This window comes from Corvus moneduloides, chromosome 5 (genome assembly GCF_009650955.1).
Source record: "Corvus moneduloides isolate bCorMon1 chromosome 5, bCorMon1.pri, whole genome shotgun sequence".
NCBI lineage: Eukaryota > Metazoa > Chordata > Aves > Passeriformes > Corvidae > Corvus > Corvus moneduloides.
Window position 1 is genome coordinate 38731512 of NC_045480.1, and position 15406 is coordinate 38746917.

Sequence of the window (15406 nt, forward strand, 5' to 3'; positions counted from 1 at the left end):
TAATGGCATACTTGCAATATTTGTATATAGGAACAAAAGAGCTGAGAATGTGATGATGAATGATGGGAACATGGACATTAGATGTGGGGAAAAATGGGAAAGAGAAAAAGATTTGGAAGACCTATATATGGGACCTGAATCTTAACTAAATTATTAGTGATCTTGCCTTAGTTAATAGAGTCAAGCTCTGTGAAAGGACTTAAGAGGAACTTGGATATCTAAGGCTGAAGATGCAGCCCTCAGTCTTTACCCAGTCTCTTAAGCTTGTATTTGTTTCATGCTTGTGTCTAGAACAACTGCTGTTCTCCTGTCAAATACATTTGAAATACAACACTAAGCATCTCTGTTTCTGAATTTAGTTGCAGGTTTGCATTAATAAACAGGGTAGTGTTCCCTTTCTACATATTTTATGCAGTAACACTAACATTAGAGGACTGAATCTCTTGGGAAATGCATACCAAGATGCAATGCATTCTTCTTCCACAGTGTCATGCCAATAGCTCTTACTTTCTGGGAGACAAACTTGTTCCCAACCTTGAGGTAAGCACCTGCTCTTGAAAACTTGAGGTGTCCTCCTTTGCCAACTGACGATTCCTGTGCCTCTGAGGTATGTGGTGTAAAACTTGCTTTCAAAGTAAAGGCTGACTGGTTTTTGTGAGTTTAAAGATAGATTCTGATGGATTAAATCTGCCTCCAAATGCGATCATCAGCATCTAAACCCTTCTAGGAGAAGTCTCCTTGAGCCTGACTTCTGTGGGCGAGAGACTTCGCTGGTCCATTCTAACAGCTAAAGAGCGCTTTGTTCAGAATCAGCCTGGTACAAGGAACAAAACAACATGAATTTGCAATACCCAATGTGCAATGTGCAAAAGCCATTCAAAATGTTGCATAATGAGCATTTCATGTGGGCCTATCAAATCAGAGTGGTTACACTCTACATAGTATTAGCAGAACTCAGAAAGTATTATCTATCTGTTCCTATTACTATACTCCTGCCTGTCAGCTGTATTATTTTGCTAAAAAGTGGCAAAATCAGTTCTTAACTGCTCTACTGTTCCTACTTAGTGGAGTAAAGAAAATTTAGACACAGTGACATTAGCCCCAGATTTCAATTACTCACAGTTCTAAAAATTCCCCTTAGCACATGTAAATGAATAGCACTTGGCTGCACTGTGCACCCAACTCTAGTGCCCACGTGGTTCAGGTTACATGGCCCAGAGGCCTTCTGATGTTTGCATCTAGTAGTCATTCAGATCAAAACCAATTCACAGGATGTCCAAACACTAGCTACATTCTCATTTCAGTGTGGTGAGAACGGCCATGCAGGAGTGTAGAGAGTGGAAATTTGGCTGGCACATCAAGACAAAATACACTTTCCATTACAAAGGCAGAAAGAAAAATGTCAGGATTTTAAAATATCTGTGCAGGTGTTTTTTTGTCTCTGCTACCTTAGATAGAACCTCATTTCACAAAGCAAATGGACTTTAATTCCTGACTCCCCATCCCTCCCTTTCCCATCCCCCCTCTTCCCACAAAGGAAAGCAATATAGGCCTTTAGAAATATCCAGATTCTTTGGCATTAGAACACATGGTTGGATTCTCAATTACTCCAAATCAGTGCTACTTCATTGATTTCATTAAACTTTCCTGGCATACACTGAATATGTCCCCTACTGTTAAATAGTGAAGGAAAATATCTCATCTGCCCTAAAGGAATGAGTATGTTTGAAAGAAACTGAGCTGGATGATTTTCATACTTGGAAAATACAAATCTATTCGGGCTGTGTTATGCTTCTCTCAAAAAACGTTTGTCCCACTGCTACTGCTGAGGCACTAGATCAAAGATGATGCTGTTTAGCAGCACTGTAAATCATAGAAGACTTTCTCATTTTTCAGTCAAACCTATAAATTTCCAGATCCACAATGGCCTAGTAGGCTTTGGTCTGCTAACAGCTGCTAGTCCCAAAATCTTTTGTGGTAAGTTGCTGCTGTATTTTCTCATGGTGTATCTGCGAATGCTTGGGAGGGGACATGAGTCAGCAGCAGAATAACTTTAAAGTGGTCATTGACTTTGTTCTCCACAACAAAGGACGTGCCCTAGGTTAAATTTCTTATTTCAGCTGGTTGAACTTCTAAATAAGCTGAAGAATGTTAGCTCTAAAAAGTTTACAGTTCAAAGAATTTTTCTCCACTCCTCTGGTAGGCAGTCTTAGTGTGTCTTTTGAATACACACAGATCAGGGAAAGCTCCTTATTTTCATGCTCCTTATCAAAGCTTTACTCTATGCCGATATCCAACTTCAAAGTTTTTAGTACACAAGTAACTATTTGCCCCTGCAGTCACTGAAATTCTTTGCATTCAGTAAATTAAAATCTGTGATATAGCTTTTTTACAAGGATAAAGTTTAATTGTTTTTAAAATAAAGTAATATTGGGCTTTGTAAAGATGAATGTTTTCTTGAAAGGTAAGAACACATACAAAGAGATAAACATTTTAAAAGCTTAAAAAATGGGTACTCATCCTACCTAGGCATTTGATATTCTTGATTACTTGCACCAAGTGTGTATTTATTAATACTGAATGGGTTATTTCTGCCACAGACTGTTAAAATTCTCAGAAAGCTGGAGATTTTCTGTTGAGAATGTCTCCAGTAAATAGGAAAAAGAGAGCAAGAATAAGATGGCATTTGGAATTCTGTCTGAAGAACCAGAGAATGGTTCAGGACCAAATTTTAGGTGGTCCACGTGTACATACCACAACCATGTCACTGTTTGGAGGACTGCCATAGCTGCTCTCAAGAAAATGGCAGACAGTATTTCTCATTTGTTCTTTACCTTACTTAGAGTACTCCTCGTTAAGGAAATCCACATTAACTTATTGTCAAACGCAGATAAAATTTGGCCATAATGGCAAAACACAACAGTGCTCTTGTAATTTGTTTCTCTGATTTGGCAATGTTAGTGAACACTTAGATGATCCAAGAAAAGTTAACTACTAACATATAAAATTCTATAGGTGATGTTTCTCAACACCGTGTGCTGTTCTCTACAGCACAGGATCAGCAGGCTTGAGCATCAGTTTCTGAGTCTGGGAAAGTTACGCAGTTCTCTTTGTAAAGGCTGACATGTCAGCAGTGAATGTGCCAGTGGGGAGCGGGTGGGAGGAGAATCAGCCCTGTAATTACAGAGATCAGTGAAACATTGTCTGGTCCAACCACAGCTATTTTGTATTTTACAATATGCTATTCCATAGTAAATGATGCTAGCAGTCCTCTCCCACAGTAGGTCAGGGAGGTTTGTAAGTGGATGTGACCAAGTGTTTGGATGTTGGGCGATGAGGACCACAACAGAACTTAGCTGGTTCTGTGTCTGGGGGGGCTCTGGTGACAGCTGTGTCGCCAGAGCCCCCAAGTGCAGGCACAGTCTGGGCTGATGGCATGAACTGCTGTCAGAGCTGCACGACAGCTCAGAGGGCAAAGCCAGGCTGTGAGAGCTGTCACATCTCTGCAGAGGCCGCGCTGATGGGAAGTGGTCAGTCAGGAGGATGTGTCGCAGGCCTGTGGTGTGTTTGTGCTGGCAAACCTTTGTTGTGTGGACTCCGTGTTGAGAGTGTTACTGATGAACGAGATGATGTGGGAATTGTTCCATCTGCTCTCTTCGTACTTTTGCCAATCAGTGTAACAGGTTTGGTTTTGACTATGAAGTATCACAGTCTCATAGCTGACAGTAATAATGTACTCATGCAGCTATGATTTAATTAGCCCACAGCCCTGTTCCTATTGAGTAATGCCAAAATCCACCAGTACAAGAAGTATCTTTTGTCAAGCGCAGGAACTAGTTTGGGCAAAAATTAGCAAACCTGTACTTTTGAGCTTCTTGGACTTTATCATCAGATACTGCCATCAGGGGCTGGAACTCCTGGTTGGTTGTGTGTGTCTGAAGATCTGTGATGTATCTGTCTGCATGTTTTCTCTATTGCAATCCTGTCAAAAGCAATAAAGGAAATAGGTTTGTTTTTTTTCAAGGGCACATATTAGATTCTGGTCAACATCTGGTTAATGTTCGTTATTAAAAGCTTATTTCTGTCTGGCATTACAAAAGACACAAATAGAAAGCCCGTGTTTTTGTGAGTAAAAGCACTATGGACAACTTTACAAAAGCTTATATAGCTGGCTTATGTTGTGTTTCAGCTATATTTGGTAACACAGTAGAATGCTTTTGGAAGAGATATTAGATGCTGAAATGGAGATTCCAAATATAAACGAGGTCCCTAAGGCATGAATGTAATGTCTTGCTTATAACTTTAAATTACTTTTTTATAGCTAAAACTAGCATGTCTGGTGGCTAATTATAATGTAGCCTGATGTTATGCCCAACCACCTCCTTTTCTGTCTTTTTCACATGCACCACTTAACCTCCTAGGCCTTCATTTCAGAAAGGATTAAGTGTATTGGAATCTTACTAAACAAAATAAAACAAAATAAAAACCCAAAACAAACAAAAAAGAACAAAAGCTTTGCATAACAAGAGTGGATTTAAACATGATCTTAAATGTATGATGAAGCATTTTGCTGAATCTTAGTGTTTTTTTCTCTGTGGACCATCTTGGAAATAAAATGGTGTGGTTCGAAGAAAAGAAAAAAACAATGTTACTTCCAAAGAGAAGTTATTTATACTTTTTCTGATTCAGCAAAACTAAATGAAATTGACATTTCAAGTCTGAAATTGATTTCTTGGATACTGTAACACACAGGATGGAAAAGCACAGCACTTTGGAGAGCTTGGATGTGTTTTCTATATTCTAATTTGAGATACTGTTCCATTGGATTAAAAAATAAAAAAAAACCCAAACCAAAAAAAAGAGAAGCAATTCTTACCTGATCAAAATAAATGGGATTTGCAGTACTTGCCCTTTTGATCTGGACTGGCTTTGTGAAGAATTTGTGAAGTGTTTAGCAAGTGTTGGAGTGTTATTGAGATGGCCAGGCTGAAAAGATCGATAACTTGCTGGTTCTTGAGACAGGCCAGTGGTGCTGTCTGCACTTTGGTGGAGGGCAGATTGCCATCCAGTGAGTGTAAAAGGTGGGGATGTAAAAAATCTTGCAATGAGATTCAGGATTATTCTATGTTCACAAACTTGGTGGTGAGGGGAATAGGAAGGGCTCATTTGTTTCTTTGAAACAAAGTAGGGATTTGGAAGCTTCCATGAGAGATCTTTCTTTGATATTTGGGATAAAAACATGTTTCATGCAGAATACAGAAGGAGCATCAATTAGTTTGGCAAAAACTCTGCAAACATTTCAGAGGTGAGGCTGGGATAAGGTGGTTTGGCTGTTGCTGTCCTTCCTACTTGTTATGATTGGAGCTGTGAAAACACTGCTGATGGTAGAGGCGGCTGTCATTCTCAGAGAGGTTTTAAAGGAAACTGAGCTAAAAACATGAAGATTTTCAGCTTCATGAATGAGAAGCTTTTGTCCTCATTTAGAAACCTCAACCAGTGCTGTTCATGCAGGCACTCTGCTGATGTGCAGATTAGCTGTAGAATGTCTTGCTCAGGTGTCAGGGGACTTTATTTGGGTAACAGGAGAACATATGACTGGACATTTGTAATCTACCTGACAGCACAAGCTGTATGAAGTAATCAGTTTGTGTAACAAATAGTCTTGTTGTTTTGAACAAGGAGAAGGAACATCTTCAGCTTGGTAAGTTTGTGAGTCACAGAATCATAGAATAGTTGGGATTGAGAGGGAAAGACCATCTAGTTCCAACCTCCTGCCATGGTCACAAATACCTTCATTACACCAGGTTGCTCAAAGCCCCATCCAGTCAGGTCTGAATCTCTAAAACAACTTTGGTTATATCTCAGAACAGTATGAAAGAGAAAACAAGGCTTCTAATTTCCTCAAAGTTTCACAAAATTTATGCCTGTGGGGTGCAAATTAAAAATATCCTGAAAATATTAGCTTTTGTTGCTTTAAAAGCTTGATCCCTCCCTGGGCCCCATTCAATAAGCTCTATCTCTTCATTCTTGGTTGCCTCCATCAGAGGCTTAGCCAATTCCTAATTCAGGAATCCATGGCTGACAAAATCCCACGGCTCCGAGATTAGTTCTGTGAATTCAAAGGAACAGTTAAAGCTGTGAAGGATGTTGCAACTGGATCCAGCTTTACAGCCAAAATGAGTTATAAAACATTTTGCAGAGTACTGCTGCTAAAAATAGCTGTGCATTGAGTTGAGAAAATGCTGAGAGGCTGGATAAGGTCAGTAAGCACAACATTACGCAGCTCCTACAACGGAGGAAATTTACCTACCATTAGTCCACATGTCATTCAGTAGATGGTGTCCTGCTGTCTTCTGGATGAGGCCTTTCTTATTTTTTCCTTCTTATCCCATTTGGTTATCTGTTGTGCTCCTTTCCTTTACTCTCTGGGTTCTTTTCTGCAGGATTGCAGCTTGTTCTTTTCCCCTGCATCATTGTCATTGGGCAGTGGACCAATGTGTCATAAGTAGAATTGCTTAACAGGTATTTATCAGGTTGTTTGTTTACATATATTTAATAGCTTTTGAACAAAAATGCACAGTACCACAAAAAACCCCTCTGTTTTTGCAAAGCACTTGCATATTCCAACAAATGACAGTCTAGCTGTTTTTAGTAAATTTCAGTTAATTTATTTGAAAAATTACATGAAACACAGAGTTACTGTCAAACCTGGTTTGTTTTGGGATTTTTTAAAATTAAACACTTGTATCTTTCTGGAAAGTCCCCCAACCTTTCCTAATCGACATCCTTTTAAGTTTCCCATGAACAAAATTATTGACAATTCCCCTAATAAAAGAGAATGCCTTTCCAGATGGGATTTAAATCCTGTATCTATCCAGCAATTCACTTTTTGCAGATGTATTCCTCTTTCTACATTAGGGCTTAAAAGTGCTTCCACAGAAGATGACAGTAACTATGTAGTAGGAGATGTTTCCCTAGGGCTGTGCCAATATGGGAAGCTGACAGTCATCAGCCTCAGTTAAAGATGGGAGACCTGACATTTGGAGGGGAAAAACTAAGTGATTTGGCAAGTCTTAAAAGAAACTTGGAGCATGCCCTCTGAATCTCAGTTCACGGGGGCACCCTTCCCCTGAGGAACCTAAATATTCTATAGCTTTAGCATTCCATTTCCCTGCTAGACTTTTTCTCCTTCTTCATTTCACTTGGAAAATAATCTTGGACCAAAAACTCCTGGGAATAGAAGCTGTGATCTCTACTGTCTAAAATGGCTGGTATGCTCTTAGTTGTAGGAAATTAAATTGTAAACACTTCCTTTTTGTCTTGTTTGTATCATCTCTAAATATTCTCTTTGTTTCTTTGCTCCTCTCCTCTCCTCTCCTCTCCTCTCCTCTCCTCTCCTCTCCTCTCCTCTCCTCTCCTCTCCTCTCCTCTCCTCTCTTCTCCTCTTGTTTTCTTTCTTTCTTTCCTTTTCCTTCCTTCTTTCTTTCCTGCTTTCTTGTGGGCATCATGTGATGTTAGCTTCCTTACACACTCATATTCCCATGGATTTAATGAGTGCTCGGAAGACAGATGGCATGCCATTTTTTTTCAAAACATTTTAAAGCACATGACAGACAATTCAAGTTGACAGGAGTGCTTTGCTGAGGTGTCTGTAAAGCAAATGTGTTACTTGTTACTATTAGAGCAGAATAATTGTTTATGAAACGCATCCTCAAATTCAACAATGATTCAATGAAGTAAACTGAAATAAACTGTGCTATGTAAACACTGCACACTCTGCAGAGATGTTACCCACGTGTATGAAATAATTACGATCCAAGTGATGCAGTGTGATATTACACAATGATAGTCGCTGGAGTCCAAATGCAGGCAATTTTGTATGAAAATCTCCAGTCTGTGGGCAGTATTAAGGAAAAGACTATGGCTGGAGACAATAAAGATTACTCTTTTTCATATTAGATGGAAAGAGAGAAGCATTCCTCCTTTTGTCTACCAGGAAGAGAGAAAACCACAAAAGCATTATCCATGTAGAAAGAAAAGACATAAAAGCAATGGACTCTTCTATCCTAGTTAAGATTGGCTGAAGTTGTAGGTTCAGCTTAAAAAATCATGGCTAATGATCCTCATGCTGCAGAAAACCTGAAGTAGAAGCCAGATATCTGATTTTGGGAAAATAGCAGGGTCTCTGATAAATGCATGGTCTTCATGTGTCCATCTCCTCTGGTTTAGCAGCTACACTGTGAAAGTTAGGAGGTAAATACTAGCTTGAATACTCTCTGAACCTCTAGCTTTTCTTTAAAAAAAATGTCAAACATGGACAAATGTACTTCATTCCTGAATTTTATTTATTCTTTTTTTTTTTTTTCAGTGCTCTTCAGAACTGACACTTCTGGTAAATTTAGAGTTCTCTAATAAAACAAACAAAACCCAAAACCCACCAAACACAGACACATACAAAAAAAACCCAACCAAAAAACCAAAAAAAAAAACCCAAAAAACAACAAAACAACAATCAAACAATGGTATATGAGTTTTACATCCATCAAAAAAACTTGTATGGGGAGTGTCCCCTTGGTCAAGAAAAAAGACCATGATGTGTAGAAACTGGATAAAGAGAGGCTGAACTGTGACTGGAAAGAGAGCTTGTCTACAGCAGGCTGGGGATAATCCACCCCTGTGATGTGCAGTATATGGTACATTCTCTATGTTGAGGATAGAAAAGGTACTGAAAGTTTAGGCAAGTGAGGATAAAACCATAGAACTATATTTAAAATATATATGAAGGAATTATATTTATATGAGGGATGATTAAGAAAACCCAGCTGTTGAAAGAAGGTAGTTATGCATTTTATATAATCAGACATTACTTACATGACAGTCTGGTGGGAACAATAGCTAATTTTTCCCAAGGATGCTAATCTCCCCTGATAGTTATTGAAAGAAATTATTCACTGTGATAGATAAATTAAAAAATGATGCAAGCAGTCATCTGAAAATACCTCTTTTTATCTTTAATAACCTAATTCTTACTTCATTAAGCCAGCTGATTGGGTATTATTATGATTGACTACTTTATTAGAAGGACATACAACAGTAAGGGCTTCTGTATGTCACAAGAGGATGACGTCTTCAGCTGCTCAGTTAAGTACATGAGTGAGATGAAATGACAGTGAAGTATTTCCACAAGGAGATGTGATACGAAATTAGATTTGTTTAGGGCAATCTGATGGAGAAAATTGAATGTTGGGAGCTCCTTGAAAACTCTCTAAGCATTACTCTATGTGATTTGGGCTGCAAAATGCTAACAGCTGTAAAGAATATTGGTTTTGACATCTCCTATAATACTGGTGAACATAAAGGAGGTGAGCAGTCTATGAGATCTGAGTGATTGTCACTAGCACTATCAGAGTTGCCATTTATTATGGAGTGTGTTCAACACTCACTGCTGGCAAATTATCAGCTGAAGTTTTGCCAGTGTAAGTCCTTATGCTTAGGATCACAGTTATTTGTAATTATGGAGGGATGACTACATGGTCCCTTGACTTGCTGCTTTCTGTCAGTAAGTGGATGTGCTACATTAAGTTGGTATTCCTGTACTCAGTAAATTTGTGCCTCATTAGGGCTACCCTTGAAAACATATTCATGGTCACATAAATAATGTATGCTAAAATAGGGGAGGCTATATAAACAGTTAGTGCTTGTGGATGTGCCTTCAGTTTCCTGCTTTAAACAGCTTTTGGACTCTTCATAAATGTTATGAATGTCAAGACAGGTATTTGGGGGAATCATTGAAGTATTTCACTTCCATGTATCTCAGATCTGCTATTTCATGGGGGCTAATTAATGTGCTTATGAAACAAAGATTTTGCTTTGTTTTGCTTCGTATAAGTCCTTAGAACTTCTCATGAGAAGGGAGGTGAAGGATCAGCTCTTGTTACTTATTAACTATGTTTTTCTATTCCTGTAGTATAGGCCTTTAGCTGAATTTTCTCACCCTAATGAGTTCAGTCCAAATCACTTGGTCAAATCTTTCTGTCTTTATTCCCTCGCTTCCTTCTGACTTTGCCCGCTTCTCCTTGTCACCTTCTCCTAACATCCCACCTCCTTCCCCCTCCTCAACAAAGCAAACGGTTTACTGACTAAATATGAGTAGATGCAGTAAATTTTCAGGAGACTGCATCACAGGACCAAAGTGGGCAACAATTTGGATTTGCCCATACCATTTGTGGAGATTCAAAACCTGAGACTATGATTAAGTGATGTATTAGGGCAGAAAAACCTTGCCACTTGCTCCATCATAACAGGAAGGAAATTCTCTCTGATTAGACAAAACTTTCTTCTGTTAATCCTAATGTTGAGAGCAGTTTTTTGTATGTTTTGGAGCTAAAACCTTTGGTGATGAATACTTCTCCAAAATACTCTTTTTTTTTTTCACATCAGAAACTGCAGTATTAGTTAAACAGATTTTTACAAGATAAATGAATTCTTGAAATGATTGGCCACGAATCTTACTTTGCAGCTTATATAAATGTGTAGTGAATGGGATGAGACTATGAGAAAAAAAAGGGGGAAGTTAAGACATTGTTCATATGTAAAATAAAAGCAAATTATGCAAGACCTTGAGTAGACATTTAGAAATAGTTTTTAGATATTTTTAAGTGCTTTTCCTGAGCCTATTTCTTTTAACTATTGAGTATATTAGATATAATTAAAAGTAAATTGCCTCTAAGAGAACAGGAGTCATTTACTCAGGAGTACTCAAACACTTCTGCAAAACTCTTAGATGTTATTGTACCAGACTTCCAGTGGATATTCTTAATGCTTACGATATATGCAATACGCAAAAAAATATCCTTTCTATACAAAATAGTCAGTGGAAACTGCTGGGAGTGACATGTCCTTCTGTGGTGGTGTCAGTTTTGACTGTTTTCCAGACTGCCTTGCTGGGAGATGCTGACTGCTCTGTGTGACACACTTTGCAGTTTTGAAAAACTGTCTGAGAGGTGCTGTACAGAAAGTGGTGAGTTTACTCCCTGGATGGCTGAGCTGGTTATTTCTTCCTTGTTCCCAGTCCTCGCTGTCTTGAGACTGAGGAGCTAAACACTGATACATTCTGTGGCATACATAAGGAGTGGGATGCATGGAGGGAAATAAGGGATTTCAGGACATGCTGAGATCCTAGATTTCATCTTAGTCCAAAGTCCACTGATACATAGTAGGAGTGTCCAGTGTCTGTGATCAGACAGAGTTATGGACAGAGGCTGAATGTGCAGCAAATGTTTCTTGAAGATAGTCTTGCAGGGGTGGGTGATGTTGGGGTAGTTTTATTTTAATGTGCCAGGTGCCTCAGGGCAGCACTGGCAGTGAAGTGTTCCATTTTACCAAAAGATGAAGCAGCAATAATACAGGCTCCTCCTCTGTGTTCCCTTCATGGTGTGCCTGACTTCTCACTGGGAGCAGCAGCACTTCAGTGACCGTGCTAACTCAAACACGGGCCTCACGCTGACGTGTGAAATAATCCTGGTCGTAGTGGGGAAACCTGTTTAGCCAGGAGGATATGAAAACATTAGGTAATTTGCCAAGGTTCTGATAGCTTTGTTTTGTTCTGGGTTTTGGTGTGTTGTTTTGTTTCTAGAGTTTTCACAGGGTTTTTACACTTTCACAGAGGTACCAGGAAGAAATTTCTTAAGAGGAAGAAGTTTTCAATTTTTTGAAAAGGTTCCTAAACTGTATAAAACCACTTCGTGTTGGCATGATAAATTCACTGTTATCACACAAGAACAAATATTGCAGAGATTTTGCATGGTCTAGAAAAACAAAACAGACTGCAGGGTCATAAAAAAAAGATCACTTAACAGCAGAAGTGTGGAAATTTGGCCACTTAAATGTCTGAACTGGTGTGGATGGGAAAAGTTTGCCAAGTGGCAAAATACTGGGAGGAGAGGGGTGGTTTTTTTCTGTCATACAATTAGGCAGTTGTATTTTTCCTCAGCAGTTTATCTCAGGTCTGTATCACTTGCCTAGAAGGCTAAGGCCATATCAAAGGCATTTGTGAATTGCAACATAAAACTTGTTAGTTATTAATTTATATATTTTATATGTGTGTATATAGCACATATATATAAGTACAAAATTAGAAACTAACTGATTTTTCCCAGTGTAAACCACAAGTGCATTTCTGAAGAAAGGGGAACAAAAAGAGACAGCAGCCTCAGTGCTGAGCTGTCCAGACAAAGTGGAAAATAATGAGGAGCCCTGAGAGCTCACCTAGAACGAGGCACCTAGTCCAGTTACACCCCTTCTTTTTACAGGAAGAAATGCATGGCAGTGTGTTGACTGTGTGACCTGCCACTGAGTTATCATTTGACCTGGAAAGAAGGAAACCTCTTAAGCTCTTCCCTGGCTTAATTCTGTTCTAAGCCCATGACTCCTGTATCCCAGATACATGCCCTCATCATCAGATTTGCTTAAGCTAGGGAGGTCATCTTTAATACGCCAGTTGAAAAGCAAAATAGTTTCTTGAATGATGATTTCAATTGATGTTTAATCCCCAAGGTCTTACATTTCTGGACAGTAATCATCTGGCTCGAGTGTCAAATCTCCTTGGCCCACTTTAATTTTTTGTTCTTGTTCCTATAACCTAAAACCACTTCAGACTGATGGTTATGACAAGCTTGTTCAGTGGTGAAAAACTGAAGCTAGTGACCATGTTTCCAGTAAGGGAGGGGACTTGAAAGCAGGTTTTTTTGGAGCCGAGTGCTCCAACCCGCAGGCTTTTGTTTAAAACAGGACTGAGCACATGTGCAGCCTGTTCTCCAGTTGCTTTGTCCCAGGCCTTACACAATTGCCATGTAATGTGGGAGGTATGCTTTCACAAGCAGTACAGGGAACAGTATGAAAATGCTGCTGGACATTTGAGCAGCACTGCTCTTTCATGTGTGACTCTTGGCAGAAGTTTAAGAGGCCACAGATTCAGGCACCACTGTGGTTAATGATTAGCACTCATTCTCTGTAAATCTTGCCTTAAATCAAAACCCAGGAGGAATCTGAAATAGCTGGTAGAGGGGACCTCAGTTACAGTGACCCCTTTTGTGCCATTATGCTCTGATTTGCGTGGGTTTTTTTGCTTTTAGATACATTAAATATCCTTTCCTGTTTGAGAATATTTTGTTTTTTCCTGTGTTAATAGAGAAATTCTTACTTGAAAGCAATATCTTGATTGTGTGGGAGAATGATTAAAACATTTAAAGAAAGGAATAAAAACCTCTCTTAGAAGAGTGTTCTTAATGCCTGAATGCTTTATGCTTGAGGAAAGACAGCTGCTGCATCCTTTTGTACATTGTGGACAGGTTCCAAGTGTGTGTACACATGGTCACACAGACAGACGTACAAGAATTATTAGCTTACATTTCCACATTAAGAGTAAGCCAGGCACAATAATGACCAGTACTGAACTAGCTGTTACAGATCTGGTCATGATAGATGGAACAGGTCTATCAGATCAAGTTCTTGTATCAGCTACTGTCCCTGCAAAAGGGGAGGTAATCATTATGACACTGATTTGTCTCTTGGACTCCACTAGCTCCACTAGCTTTAATGGGAAATCAGTGTGAATAAACTGATAATCAGAATAAACTCATAATCAGTGTGAATAAACTGATAATCAGAATAAACATGAGATCAGATTAATCTGCTTGATCTGATCTTATGATTTAAGCAGGCATTTGGAAAAAAAAGGCTAATGTCACTTTGGCCAATTAATGAACACACATCTCATTTTAAACAGTAAGTTAATCAATAAGAATTAAACAGAATCTTGTCTGATATTTTACTTTGTCAACTGTAACACACTTTAAAACCCCCACATTGAACTCCTGCTTACTCTGTGTCAGCAAAATCTTAACAGCACAGGACAGATTAGTCTTCCTTTAACTTTCTTACAAGGCTAAATCAGCTGTATGGATAAGGACACAGGTCAGAAATAAGGTAAAGTCATAATTACGTACAATTTTTTTCTTAAAAAATTTGCCTGCTGCTGTCCTCATACAAGGTGATGCTCATAGTTATTTTCTCTATGGTATACACACCTTCAGAAAACATCACTAAGGACAATTTTTTTTCCTCTGTGTTGCCTTGCTTATAAGTTTCACTTGAAGAAAAAGGCTGTCCTGGTCCTTAATTATTCTAGGTACCAGAAGTCTTGGTCAGAGACTATTCTGAGTCACAGTTTCAGCTGTCAGTGCCTTTTCTTCTTTATCACTGGGATCTCCAGGTTTTCAGAAAATGGCATGTTCTGAAATGTCATTGTATCACAAAATCTCATCTACTCTGCTGAAAAGAGCCGCTTGCAACCTAAATATACTTGCTAAAAGAAACTAATTCTCTTAAGAGCTTTTCTTAAAAATTTTATTTTTCTTACAGATGCTCACCTGTTTGACAATGCCTAAATCTGCTTTTTCTTCTATATGTAAATGATGATCTGTGGAAAAATAATCCTACATGCATAGAACTAATGTTATTAAATGTTCTACAGCTCCCCTGGAAGCACTTATAATCTGAAATTCTGAAAAACGCCTTTCGAGTCAAAAGCAAGAACTGTACAAAGTTGCAATCCTCCTTTGCTCATAGAAACTCGAATAGGATTTCAACATATCTTTTAATAATAAAACTTTTGTGGAACTTTAAAATAATAATAATAATTTTGTCTCAAAAAAATTCTGAAATGTACTCTTGTACATTGTGATCGCTTTTATTAGTATTCCTCAGGGTCAAAAATTTACTCGGTCTGTGTGACTTAATTAAGAGTCCACAGAAACCTCTCCAGCATATGATCAGACTTAAATCATAACTGTAAACAGCATTACTACTATAAGAGAGTAGTTTTTTATATTAGTTTAATTGCATATCATGAAGTTTGTTTTGGTTCCTGAACAGGAACTCTCACAGGTGCTTCTGTATTTTGGGTTTATCTACCTGAATGTGTTTGAAATTTCAACCCTTCTGGTACAGCGATGCCTCATACAAGATCCTTGGGGTTTTGGGGCAAGGATACACGAAAATGAGAGAAATTCATCTCATTGTTTGTATCTATGTATGAAGCACCTTTTTGTTCACGAAGGGGGTAGCAAGGGCAGGACTGAGAGCTCCAGCTCAGTGAGGCCGCTACTTCGTGCTCCACATGAATTCCAGCAGAGAACATCGGGTCCAGGCGCAAAGCGTGGCAGTGGCTAAGCTGGATGCTGTAAAATGGAGCTTAAAACCGGCAAGGGTGAAGTGAAAAGCAGAGGCGATGCCCGTGTGCGAGTGCAGGGCCCTCGGCAGCCGGGGCGGGCCCGCCCGGGCCGCAGAGCGAGGGCAGCACCCCGGGCGCACGGCGCGGCTCCTTCCCCGCCGGCACCGCGGCCGC

At 39.1% G+C, this 15406-nt stretch overlaps 1 long non-coding RNA gene across 1 annotated transcript; it reads right to left on the bottom strand.

Moving 5' to 3' along the window:
• Positions 1-8324: 8324 nt before the first annotated feature.
• On the bottom strand, positions 8325-15394 carry LOC116443727. Its single transcript, XR_004240039.1, has 2 exons — positions 15103-15394; positions 8325-11539 (listed from the first exon to the last, which is right to left on the bottom strand). It is a non-coding gene; the product is annotated as an uncharacterized LOC116443727 (long non-coding RNA).
• Positions 15395-15406: the final 12 nt, after the last annotated feature.